This window comes from Zosterops lateralis (genome assembly GCF_965231275.1).
Source record: "Zosterops lateralis genome assembly, chromosome: 2".
NCBI lineage: Eukaryota > Metazoa > Chordata > Aves > Passeriformes > Zosteropidae > Zosterops > Zosterops lateralis.
Genome location: NC_139763.1, coordinates 50,768,544 through 50,782,590, shown reverse-complemented (window position 1 = coordinate 50,782,590; position 14,047 = coordinate 50,768,544).

The following is a 14,047-nucleotide window of genomic DNA, read 5'->3' as shown; positions in this document are numbered from 1 at the left end:
TCAGAGAGACTAGTTTATCACCAGTACATCACAGCTAAATGAGTCACAAGTCAGCTAAGGTCAGTACTGCCTCCTCAGACCTCACCTCTGTGTTCCATGCTGGTTTTTTGCCACAGGAAGCACAGCCTTTAGCAGCACTTTGTGAGGACTGACTTAGAGGAGGACATGATTACAAGTTCAGATCTATGTGTTTCATATATTTCAGACAAATTCCATCCTATTTTTATAGGTTCATGCTGGGTTGGAGCTCATACAGGGAGGTTTGAATTAAACTACTGTGGCAGCAGCCAACCCAATGAGTACAGGGCTTGAAAGGACTGGGGCTGTAAAAATATATTAGTCACATATCATTATTAAATAGTGTTTCCGAAGAGCATACCTTGAGTTCATTCTTGCTAATTCAGCAGAACAGAAGAATAACTGTAGTTTGTTATTCTTCACATGGGCATTTACCATTTCTGAGCAACAGTAAAAGAGGTGAAAATTGGGACTGCAGCACGGGAGCAGCAGAGCAAGAAATACACAGGTTAAGACAATCACAGCATTTTCACACAAGAAATATTTCTGTCTACCCAAAACCACCGTTGAAACCAGCAGCCAGAGTCACAAAAATAAAGTTGTGCAACTGGGTTCTTTGTTTAAGAGAGAAAAAAAAGCCACACACCATAACCTCCTGCACGGCACTGCACACACACATACATGCAGTCCTGCAATGCCAATTTTATGGACAATGCCAGCTCTGCACCTGCCTTGCAGCTAGACAGCAGGACCACGGGCTTCAAAGGAAAATTTTGCATGCACTCACACACAGAGAAAAAACAAAGGTATGGCTCAGAAATGCCCCTGTGAGCACCTGGGGAACAGCTAATTCATCCCAAGGCTCAGTAGCCTGACAGTCCTGCCGCGGGGGGTGGGGGAGGGTGGGGGCCTCTTGGAAAGGCCTCTTCCCATTCCAAAATCACTTCAGCTTCCCTGCCACTGGAAACATCCCTGCTTCTGCCCCCCACAGCCACGAGCATCCTGCACTTCATCCCTCACCCCAGACAGCTCCCCCAGCCGCGGCGCTGCCGTGCCCTCCCATCCCCAGATATCCATGGCAACCGTTCTCCGGCACCAGGAGGAGACAGCTGAGTTGGATTCGTCTCGTGCGACGAATGGGCAGGCGAGTGTTTTCCCCAGAGCAGGAAACGCGTTCCTCCCTTTGTTTCCGTCTCTCAGGCCATCACACCGCCCGGCACCCTCGCCTCGCCTCGCCGCTGATGCTCACTTAACCAGGATGCTGTCGGCTGGCGCTTCTCTCACACCCTCCCAAAATTAACACTCAGTGGGCGAGCTCCGCAAATTGCTGACAAATACAGAGCCTCTGGCCAAGCCAAGGCTTTTGTTGCGCTGCCTTCAGAAACCAGGCAGCCGCGTAATGAATACATTCTTGTACAATTAAATTGGGGGAACCAAATAACTGTTATTGTTAAAAAGCGTTTGTTGACGCCACAGATATTTAGGCAAGATAACAGAGTGCACATGGCTTTGCCTCTCCTTGCCAGTGGATCCCAGGAGCTGATTTCCATGCCATGGCCCCATGGCTCGAGAGCCGAGCCTTCCGAGGATTTGCAGCAAACCTGTGGGCTGTGCACTGCTCAGCAAACACACACAGACACAACCCTTCCCACTGACTTCTGTTGATCTGAGGTATCACAGCCCTGGGCCAAGCCACACTGCCAAAATTTTTTGAACTCTGTGTGGGGAGTGTTTCCATTCTCTTTTGTAAGCTAATATTCTTGGATAGTCACCTAAATCTGGCTTGCAGTTTGGCTTAGTGATGCTTGAATTAAACTTTTTTTCATCCTGTTGCACTTGTGCCAGATCCTTGGAAAGAAGAAAGACAAAGGAATGTGATGTGCAGAGCACCCACACAATCCCATCCCACCTCAGCTGCAGCAGTTCAGAGGCTGATGCTAAACCTCTCTGCTGTGTCCAGGTTGTCTCTGAGTGTTGTATTACCTGAAAAGGAGGCTCAGAGACAGGCATCTTACCTCCTTTTTTTCCACACAGAGACCAGTGCCAAATGTCTCTGGATCTACATTCGCATGAATATGCCTTCCCTTTGGCTGATGCTGACTAACCCCGGTACAGCTCTGCAGTCTTACAAAGGTTTTTCAGGATTAGTCACTGAATACACAGTCCATAAAAGTGCCTTAGAATATACCTATGAAACATCTGTGATAAATTTAAGTTTTAAGAAAAAAGCTGTGATTCATAACTATTTAAAATATTAAAAATTTGGGGTTTCCTCTAAACACACAGAAAATTAAGACAATCCGCAACATGAAGAATCTCTTTATATCCTCTTTTTAAAATCCAAATTTGAATGATGGTAGAGGGTGTGCTCCTGTTAGCTGGGATGCCTGAATGGTTTGGGGCACAGACATGTTTCAGGTGACTGATTGATCTAACTGGCTAAGACAGTACCAACACATTCTTCAGCTGCACTGTGAAAATAGCAGCCTGCAGCAACATCAGAACCTGTGTTTTCCCTAGACAGATGCAGTGGATAGGCCACATATGTAGCATATTAATACATAGAAATGATATATACAGGCTCTTTGTCTCATCCTTCTAAAAAGGTTATTAACTGTCGTTCTTACATCTAAGGGGAGAGATTGGCCAGAGCTGTCATATGTTCCTGTCAGATTTTTCATACCAGCACTGCAAATTAGGACTTTGGGGAATTAGCAAAAAATAAAGATGGTGATACAGAGCCAGGTGGAGAGAAATGTTGGATGTTGTATTTGCATAAGGTTTAACACAAACAGGATCAGAGTGAATTCATTCCTGTTGCAAAGGGCTGGCTTGAGACCCATGAAATACCCCATTAACCCCTGGTGGCTCCACAGCTAAGGTGGAGATATGTCCTCTGTATAGACAAAATACCCCCCCTTAAAGAACAGCAGTCTGGCTAGGATGTCCACAGTGTTTCCAACTGACTCCAAAAAGATGTGATGCAGTGTCGGAAAATACCATCCCACAAAAACCGTAAGACACAGCTATCACTACAACCTGGAAGGGGAGATAAATATATCGTAGCAACTTTTTCTAAAGCAGGAACAGCTATTATTGGCCAGGAATACAAGGGCTATAGAAGTGATGAATTTCTGCAGTAGAAGTCCAGTTACAAGAATCCTCTGCTTTGGTGTGATTTGTTCGCTGCGTATGTTTACAAAAACAATACTATCAGGTCTTATCCTTGCCTGTTGGCTATTTATTTATGATATTGTACAGGCCATATCTTGTCATAAGCCTGGGTAGATCAGAGGCTGCCCCAATGTACAATGCCTTCATGAAAATGAGGGGGAGAAGGACCACACCTGATCCAGCCTGTTCCCACACTAGGCTGAGGCATGCAGTGCTGTGGTCAAAAGAAGGAGAGACTGACTAAAAAACTGGAGCAAATAGTAAATATCATTAACTGCCTGCATTTGAAGTTCAAAGTACAGAACTATCACAGGAGAGTTTATTTCCAGCTTCACCCAAGCTTCACTTTCTTTGTTTAGATGGTTCGGGGCAGCTGGAGGCAAAATCTTTTTATTTCATTGCTCCAAAAAGTTTCAGGGACATCTCTTGCCCCATACATACAATAGAACACTAACAGTTATAATAGCAGCAATAGAAGGCTCATACAAAAGACATCAAGACCCGTCCCTGCCCAGTTAAAAAAAAAAAAAAAAGAAATCCAAATACGTAAGTGTAAAGTACAAATAAGCACTCTGAGAGTTTACAGGATTTAAATGTTCCTCAAAAATCCACTGTGCATCAGTAGAAGGCTTTGCTCACTAGAAGAGAGATAACAAGGTTTGTTCATGCAGCTAGCAAGCTGACTTAAACTATTTTACTCCTATTGTTTTGAAGATATTCCTGTTTTCTTTGAAAAGAACTTTCTCTACCCAGAACTGGGCTACTTTGCTTGATTATTCAGTGAAGTCACCATAATTCTTCTTTGTGATGCCAGTCTGTCACCATCTGAATAATTGCTGTGTCACAAATTTAAAATCATATCTTTACAGTGAAATGAAGCAAAAGGAAACCACCTGAAAGGTAAGCAGATGTAGGCAATGACACAAGTCAAAGTGGCCCCCAGTGTGAAAACTCTCCTACACAAGACAAATGAGAGCATTTGGGTCACAGAACAGTCACGTCTGTGTGAAGGGTGGAACATATGGAAAATTTTGCTGTTAATTAGGGTGTGCCTATGGCAAGGCCACTGCAGTTGGACTTGCTTCAATTCAGAAATGTTCAGCTCAGCATAATGGTCTCAGCTCAGCATAAAGGAAAATCCAGGGTTGTGAAGGGGTTTTTTGTTTTTGTTGGGTTTTTTTGTTTGGTTTTTTTTTGTTTGTTTTTTTTAACAAATGCCAGAAGAGACTATGTAGAAATCAAGAGGAATAACAGTACAAGGAATGGAAGAATTCCCAGAGTCTGAGCTGGGAAGGCGATGCCCCAGGTGAAACATCCTGTTTTGGGATGCCAGCTAGGACAGAGGTCCCATGCCTTTCCATTCTGCTTAGGGTCATTTTCTGCCCTTCAAAAAATGAGGATAGTGATGTTTAATGGCCTCTGTAAAGTTCACTGTGTTGGGATTAAGGGGATCTGGACTTTGTTCCTGTCACTTCCATCACTGGCTGAGTGATGCTGGGCCAGTTCCTTTGCTCTGTCCCAGGTTCCTCACCTTAATCAGGGCCAATAATACCGACCTCCTCTATAAAGAGCTTTCTAGTCTACAAAAATCTGGATGTTATTATGATGGTTGGCAATCACATTATGAGAGAGGAATTAATGTTTTCAAATTCAGATGTTTAAAATATTTTAACTCTTTCCTAACAACCCCAAGAAAATTCTACAGTCACATTAGAAATTAACATTCTCTGTGGTGTTTGTATACAATATTTATGAGACTTGATACAATCACCAAACATAAAAGCAGTCCAGAATATGAACTACATTTACACTCCCCTTTTGAAGGAACTGTTGAATACTCAGGGATTGAAATCCTAACCAGTGAAGAGAAACACAAAGAAATGTGTAATGGGTCCAGCTTTTCCAGGCTTATTTTCATTACCAATGATTTAGTAGTAAAGAGAAGTCTTACTTGTGATTCTTAAATAAATCAAAGCCATCCATATATCTGTTAAGGTGACAGCTGTTTCTCCAGTGAAATGGGATTTTTTTTGTCACTTTGCTCTTCTTTGAGCTGAACTTCAACAAAAATTCAAATTCAGGATCAATGGTGACATAAACTTCTTTGGATATCCGAAGACATGGACTTTGGATAAGGCCTGTGGTGAACTACAGCATTGTAGTGGCCCTCACTGGGCCTCATACAAATATGAACTTGTGTTTCAGATGACCATCCTTGTCACAGCACCCATGATGTACCTTGTGGGCCTGACACAGCATGACACTCTGATGCTCAAGGGAAAACCTGGAGTTTATTTAAGATAGTCTCTCAGTGCTAATAAAGAACTTAGGAACTGATAGAGGATTTAAAATAAGCCTTTAAAATGATACTCTCTCACCTGAGCATGAATAGGTCCAAATTAGCATTTTGAATGGGATAAATTACTGTAGATCCAAGCAGGTAATCAATCACACTTTATCTAGGCCTTTCCAGGGGTAGAGAGGGTAAATGAAACTGCAGTATTGAAAAGAAAAAGGACACAATACACCAGCCAGGCTCCCTGCCCACTCCAGAATAAAGACAAGGAGATTTTAAAGTCTCCGCTACAAGGACATGCCCCTTTTTGTGGGTAAGCTTCATGAAAAAAAAGCTCATGCCTTTCATTTCTTCTGCACAATCTGAGAAATGAAGCAAGCAAGACCAGCCAGTTGTGTTTCAGACACCATTCTTATGGTCCGTTTCCCTTTGACATTTTCTACTACCCATTTTCTGTTTCAACAGCACCAACTCACTCGTTCATTTGACAGCCTCTGTTGCCCTACACATAGACCTGTTGATTACATCAGCTTCATTGAGGTTCAAGAGCAACTCAAATGTGAAAAAGAGCCCTCATTTAGTTCCACAGTAATCTTGTAAATGCTGCACAAAGGCACCTCTAATTTCCCAAAGGACACATTGACCCACAGACACTGGGGGACACCATGATTCTCCATCATTGTTTCAGGGGTTGAGAACTTGTAAGGGGTTGAGAACTTGTAAGGGGTTTTTCGGTCATTTTTGTTGTTTTGGTTTTTTTTTTCTGGAACAATTAAACAATGGAAATCTACATCACATGAGATCTTCCAAATATAGCCTGTACCAATGAGAAGAGATATATTTTTCTCCCTTTGTACTTTTCTGAGACCACCACAGATACAAAGAGTAGAGGTTATTAAGTCTGATGTTCCAGCTGTAGAAGCCTTTCTATACTGCAACTGAACACACAGAGTTGAATTTATCAACTGGGCTTACATCACTGAATACAGGTATACAGAAAAAGAGTCCTTCAGTGAATTGGGGGAAGAGATGGGGTTGAGGAAAAACATATTTTGACTTTTCTTCAATTAAGAACTTGAAAAAACAATTTGAAAATATACATCAGCAATAAGATGTTTTCCATTGTATATGTATTTGCAGTCCAGTGTGTCAGAAAGTTGTGAAATTATTCATGGGCTTTTTCTCTGAGATAAGTCAGTGGAGAAAGATAATATCTCCTCTCAGCTACTTTCTCCTAGGCTTGAGATAACCTCTGATGTTGACAGGCTTACTTCATATGGCTAGAAAGAGCAAATAGAAGACAAAAGTTGGATGCTTTATTCATATAACCATCCTTTTCTTTGGCTTACTTGAAATACACAGATAATAGCTGAAAAATTCCCAAAATATACACAAAACCCCTCAATAATTTCAAGAGTCATTCTTGTCATATGTGGAAAGACTGTCTACAATGACACAACATTATTCCTTATTTATGTTCATTCCTACTCTTACAGAGGACTCTATTTATTTATTTATTTGTTTCCACATAAATTTAGTGGTGGTCATCCACTCTTGACTTTCTTCACCTCTGTTTTTCCATACAGTATGTGAAGGACAGCAGTCTTTCCAGAGCCACTTCTGTTGCAATCACAGTTGTTACACTGCAAGCAACAAATTAATATTTTCTGCTACTCTCACTTCAGGGTAGGTCACATTTGAAGCAGTAGTTAGGATTCTATTTCACTGATAGCCATGTCCAAGAAGAATATACTTTATTTGAAAACACTACATATACTTATTCAGTCAAGGAGTATAAAACTCTGCATTTTTAGATTCAGCTGAGCTGCACATTGCTTAGATGTAAAGTCTTTACCTTCTAGTATGGCTAATACTAAAATCTGGCTTTCCTTGGCCAGATTCTGGAGGGATTTCTTTAAAAACCTAGACATGACCACTTAATTGACTTAAGCTAGAAGGAAGATTACTTATTAAATAAAATGGGTTTTGTTTAACTCACATTTAAGTACTGACTTCAATGGTTCAGAAAAACCAGGAGACAGTGTAAACACCTGCACCCTGAGCCAGTGTAAGCAGTAGCTATACCACCCCTTATACTGTGCTCCTTGAGCAGTTTTGTTGCTAGAGTAAAACAAGGTAGCATTTATAAAACTTCAGCTGGTTTTCTACTTTGAGGCTGAAAGACAATTCTTGGGGCTTCTGTTGCAAGAATCCCCAACCCAAGTTAATTCAGAGGATGGATGAAGAAATACAGATGAGTTATCTGAAAATGCAGTTCAGTATCTATTGTTGTCACTATCTGCACTTAATATGTGTGACAGACACTACAAGAAGTGCCAATACATTATTCAAAGAGGCCATCCTAGTGAGAAATAGGCAGCTATGGTAAAGGGATGCTCGGACAAGCACGCTACATTGGACGGAATTCAAAGCAAAAAGACCTCCCGCAGTCACACAGGAATCACTCTACAGAAGCATTGTTTTAAAGTGAGATGCAAACAGCTGCAAATAGTGGGCCTGGATAGCAGGTGTGATCCACAAATGACAGCTTGGACCACCTCTTTTCCTTTCCCAGACCAGACCAAACAACATTTGAAGGCAGCCTTGCAGTAACTCATGGCAGACTTCTCCACCTTACTCTGCCATTTGGAGCATGTTGCTATTCTCTCTCCACAGGCTGCCCACACGTCTGGTCTCGGTCCCAGTCCCACAGATACTCATCTCTGGGCTCTGAAAGCAGCTGCAAACTGCTTGGATATATGGAGCAGGTGGCAAATCCTTGATCCATGCCAGGGCTGAAGGGATTCTGTTATGAAGGTGTTTTAGACCTTACCTGCATTCATAGACACAGAAATGGTTATACATCTTGCAGGATATAATCAAACCTCCTGTGCTAAATACAGAAATTCGAAATGCAGACTTTGGAACCATGGCAGAGATCTCAACAGAGTGAACAGAATGGGAAAATGTGAAAGTGTATGTATGATGGAGGATGAAAGTGGGTGCAGGGAGCTGCCCATCACATAGCACAGGAGCATGCAGTGTATTGGGCAACGGTCACCGAGGCACAGGGGGTTATTCTGCTCCCACCCTGTTTTCTAGACAATCCCTGCTAGGTAGCTATATCCCAGGTTATATCCTGGTTTCCCCAAAACAACTGGAAAAAACAAGGATTTTAGCATATAAAGTAAAACCTACTACTTTTCTGAGAAGAAAAAAAATCTCATTAAAGACACTATTCCCCATATAAAAGAACAACGACATCAAAAGTGCTGCACATCTACCAATTTGAAAGGCAAAACTAAGAAGCCCTGCCAGGTTCCCTTGCCTATGGAAGAAAAATTCACCTCTGCCCCAAAACAGGGGCCAGTGCTGATAATTTCTAACTAATAGGTCAAAACAGAAAGACGTGCTTGCACACTGGTTGGTTTACCAGAATAATTTATATTGTTCAGCTAATTCCTGAGCAACAGCAACAATATTCAATGCTCGCCAAGAGACTGAGTCTGTCAAGGGAGTAATTTCCCCATGAAATATGTAAGCAGTCAAAGAAGCAGAGATGGGAAGAGTAGATTTTTATATATCAGATATTTTTCTTTGCTATTGTGATGGAACTTCAAAGGAGGGTTAAAATGTTAATGTGACTCAGTTTACACATACAAATATGTCAAAGGCCCAGCACAGTACCTGTTTGCAACGAGCTGCTTCCCACCACAAAGGACTGTGCTCCCTGTGCCAGGGGATGGAATCAGTACTGTAGTCACCTTATTTCCCCCTCTTTCACTTTTACCAGCTCATAAATTCTAAGCATACGCGAACACATTGTCTTCTCAGACAACAGGCTTCAAAAACAAGGGGCACAGATGTGTTTTCCCAGGGCTAGGTGCTCGAAGGGTTATACAGCTATAAAGATCTACTCACAAGGGGATTCACGTGAGAATATATTCAGGATATGATGATGGGAATAAAAAAGCAAGTTAAGGCAGCTCACAAGACTAAGAAGAAAAGAAAACACTCAAAAATTTAAAAATCCCAAAACATGACTTATTTCAGGATCCTAACTAGTAACTGCTGAAGCTGTGAGAAGACAAAGATCATTGAGCTGAAATATTGGTAGGAGCTCCTTCAAAAGGGAATGAAAGGTCACAATGACGTCTTCTCTCCAAGATGTAGTTTCCTAATTTTCTCCCCAGTACCAGGAATGAATTCACTGAAAAAGCTGTGTCCTTGTGGAAGGCATGAAATCTTCTGCTTAATATTTACATCTTTACTGAGTGGTAATATGGAAAACAGGTTCAGGAAGTGTAGAAGCAGGCAGCTTGGGGAATACTCTGGCTTGGTCTGAGGCTCTGCAGAGGCACAGAGCCATCTACCGCCAACAAATGAAATGGAAAGCAGCCCCACAGGCTTCCCGAGAGCCGCATTTACAGAAAACCATGCCTCACAGGAAACAGCTTTGCTTGGCACATCAGGCTATCCATGCTAGCCAGCATCAGGACAAACCTGTCTCAGGAAATGTAATATTTTCTTCTCCCACTGACATGTTCGTGCTGCATCTAGGGGGAAAAAATCAGGAGCAGATGACGGAATGGAAGCATTTTTCATACAGATATGCTGCAGGTTTTTGGATTCCATTTGTGGAAAATCCCTTCTCCCCCTCTCTCCGCCCAGCTCCACATGCACAGTCAGATTCACAATGAATCTTCACAGACTGAAACACTCTGAGCTCTGACAAGGAAGGGCAGTGAATGGAGGCCAGCAGTGCAAATTGGAGCGCTGGGAGCGCACCGCAGGTAGCTGAGTATCAGATTATCCAGGCACCACAGACTACAGCTTCCACCTGGAAGGCAGAGAAACAAAAGCCTCCCTTTGTGTTCCAGGGTTTTGCAGGAATTAAACACAGCTCCTCTTTGTGGTAGACCCAGACTCTCACAAGGAACAGGGAGCAGCCAGTGAACTCCCAGGCTGTCCTCGGGGAATGGACTATTTTAAGCCTGCTTGCAAACATCTCCCTGCGTATGTGCTGTATTTTCACGGAAGAATAATTTAATCTTCATTGCCATCATTAATTTTTGACAGAGAGCACCATATGACATCCTGTTTACAGCCCACTAAATCTCCATTATGAAGCCATGCTTACAGAACGAAGAACAATCTGAAGAGCCGTGTTAACTTTTATGACTATATTCCAGCCCTGAAATACAGAAACATGATTGAAGTTACACACACACATACAAAAAACCCTTTAAAAATCTTGTTTAAATAACCTGACTAATACAACAGATACAACTAATGCAACAGTCTTTAAAACGACCTGCATAACACACTGGCATTCAACCTTATGCAATATTTACCCTGTTGTTTCCAGCTGTGTTGAACAGCACAGGTAAGTTCTGCAATCAGGAGAAATTCTATGACAGCAGCAAAGATTTAACCCTGGTGAGCAGGATTTTGTTAATACTTCTTATACTTACATCCTTTCATTTGGAAATCTGAGTTTTGGTGAGATCTGTTACTTTTCCCTGGGGCATAAAACCACTCAGAACTAAAAACCACCATTGGCAAGGAGAATTGAGGACTGTCAAGAGCTCCAGACACAGAGGCATCACAACCACCAAGGGTCCAAGAGGGACTTGTAAAACCAGGAACAGTTCAGCAGTCACAACACAGCATGGCACTATTGCACCAGTTCAACAACAGGGAAATCCCATAATTTAGGCTTAGATTTACCCAACTAAGTTAGGCACACCCAATTAATTTAACACTTCTTCAAAAGGCAGTGAAACAAGAGAGGACCCTCTAGGGAGTAATTCTAGTCTTAGACTAAACCACTTGAAAGATAAGATAAAGCCAGGATTATCCTCTGGAGTTCTCCCACTCTTCCCTTCCTGCAGAGAGTGCATAGAAATACTCAAATAAGTGCCTAAAGAGTGTGGGGTAAATTTGGGCAATTGCTATCCTCTAACCCACCTCCTTTGAGATGAGACTTTCTCTTTGCAGCAGTTTGAAGGGCATCCAAGACACAGCCAATATTTCTAGTCCTACCTAACTATTTCAGGTGAGACTATTTTCTTCCACTATCTACTTTAATAAGTATATATTCTATTAAGCATTTTATGAGGCATTTAAATATATATATTTAATACAGTACTTGCCTTTCAATCCAGCTCTTAGCAGCAATCATTCTTCACATACACTCAGTCGCCTTTGGATTTAAGAAAGTTGAGTCATGGCTTAATACTCTAAAATGATTCCCATTAACATTAGCTCCCAGTCATCAGTTTCTAAGGAACACCTCAGTGGCAGTACTGAAGCGACAGCTCATGACTACGCAGGGCAAACCCTGGGTTGTGTGGGTTACTCGAGTCAGCGGGAGTCCTTGGAGAATATTTATCTGGAATTCAAAGTGATAAAAATTAGACACTACAGTAAACAGCCCTGTGGTTAATTTAATCTTCATAGGTTAACCAAAAATTTCTACAAAATTTTATTATTGTGTGTATTGTAGAAATTTACACAAAGCCTGGGTTTTGGATTCATTAGTCTTTTCCGTCTCCAAAAACCTAGCAGCAAGTTCATGTAACTCTCTTTTTAGAGGAATGAATAAAATTCTGGATATTCTTTTTCTTTTTCTTGTTTATTATTATTATTTGTTTGGTTTTTGGTTTTGGCATTATTTTTCTATTTGGGTGATAGAAACAAAATTAAGAATAACAGTTTTAACTGTTTCTTACCAAGTTTTCTCACAGTCAAAGGTTTTATGAAAAGCAGAAGATGTTTTTATCAAGTACTCCATAGTGTGAGATTACTGATGGCTGTCAGATATGACCATGTTTTTCTTCCTTTTTTTTTTTTTCCCCTCCTATTTATGTATTTTTATTAGTAGTACAGCCTGTTGAAGTTTACACTCCAGTGAGAGCACTGCACAGCCTTCATCTGGGAAGCACTGAAGTCCTGTTTGACACTTCTTCCATGACCCATATGTATGCTCCCTCAGCTCTGGGTTTTTTTGCCTCCCCCATCCATTTTCTTAAAGAAATGTTGTTCTCCTCTCTCAAAGCCTTACATTTCCAGCTGCCTCCTGCTTATATCCCATGTCGATGACATGTGCCCTCTCCAAGACTTCTCCCTAAGCCCTCAGTCCCTATGCTCCTTTTCCTTAGAGACACGTTCCTGCTTCACAGCCCTATCTCAGCCATCATCTTCAGGCTGTAAAGAGCTGGTGAAAGAGCAGAGGAAAGTTGAGGAGTGTTCAAAAAGTCCACTTTGCTGCCCACACTCCTCTGTGGAGCTCTCTCTGCTGCTGCTCCACCACCACCCACACCTGCCCCTTCACTTCAGGTTTCGGGGCTGCAGCATAAAGAGCAGGGGTAGGAGGCAGACAGGGAGGGCACATCAATGTGGTCTTGTCTTCTCTGAAGTTTACACCACATCTCAATTGCCTGGGTCATCTCTGTCTCAGCCTAATGCCCTGCTCCTCTACCCCTCCCTGCCACAGCTCTGGTGAACCTTGCCCTCTGTGAGCGACCACTGGCTTCCTTCTGTCTTTCCCTCCAGCATGCAGAGCACAGAGCACAGAAAAAATAAGGCTGTGGTCAGGAAAGAATTGAGTGAAATGGTTACTTTTACTGACACTTCTTTCTTCTCTTGGCTATTAGGGGCAAAATTGAATAAGGGGATAGGATTGGTGATCACATCAGCTCTGCACTCTGGTTAAAGGGAACCCTGCTGAGAAACTGGTGATCTTTTCACTCCCATCTACATCTAATTCATTTCTATCTAATTGCTCTGACTTTACCTAGTGGAGATGAGATGTAGGATTTGGAAGAGAGAATAGACTTCAGTGAATGTAACAATTAGATTATGTAAATGAGAAGAGTGCTTAAATACTTATGTAGGAGACTTTGCAGAAAGCTCAACATCCCAAACCTTTGCAAGCTCAGTTAATCCTACATGGTATAATAGCCATGACTATGTGTGGCTTTTCATGTGAAGGCAAAAGTAATAAAAGCTTCTGTAAAAGGAAGCCACTCTCAGTACACAAGTTTTATTGGCCCCACAAAATCAAAGAAATATGCTGCATATCCTTGATTCCTTGGTAATGAAATTATATTTATCATTTACGTGCACAGACCAATGTATATTCTGACATTAAAGAAAAAAAAAGTTCAACAATCAGATCATATAGATGCTGTTCCATTTGGAGGGTTAAAAAAGCTAATGCTAATGTGTGCTCTAACTGCCTGACTTGGCATTTGGATTTTTCTGAAAACAGGAATTCCTCTTCACCTGCAGGTCAGAGGCCAAGCCAAAGAGATGGAGGGATTTTGTGCACTGGATCTTTGTTTGAAAGCTCACCTCTTCCTTTTCATGACTTCAGAAGTTTTAAGTGAACTCGCTGAACTTACTCTTTGGGAAGAGGAAAATGTTTTACCCAGTTCAGTGTTAAAGTGACTTTGTGTTTGTGGCAAAACTTAATGTGTGACTTGTTTCCTGTGGGAAAAGGAACCCTGTTTGTGACGAGCAGTGATTGAGGGTGCCATCAGTGTGCTTTAGGGC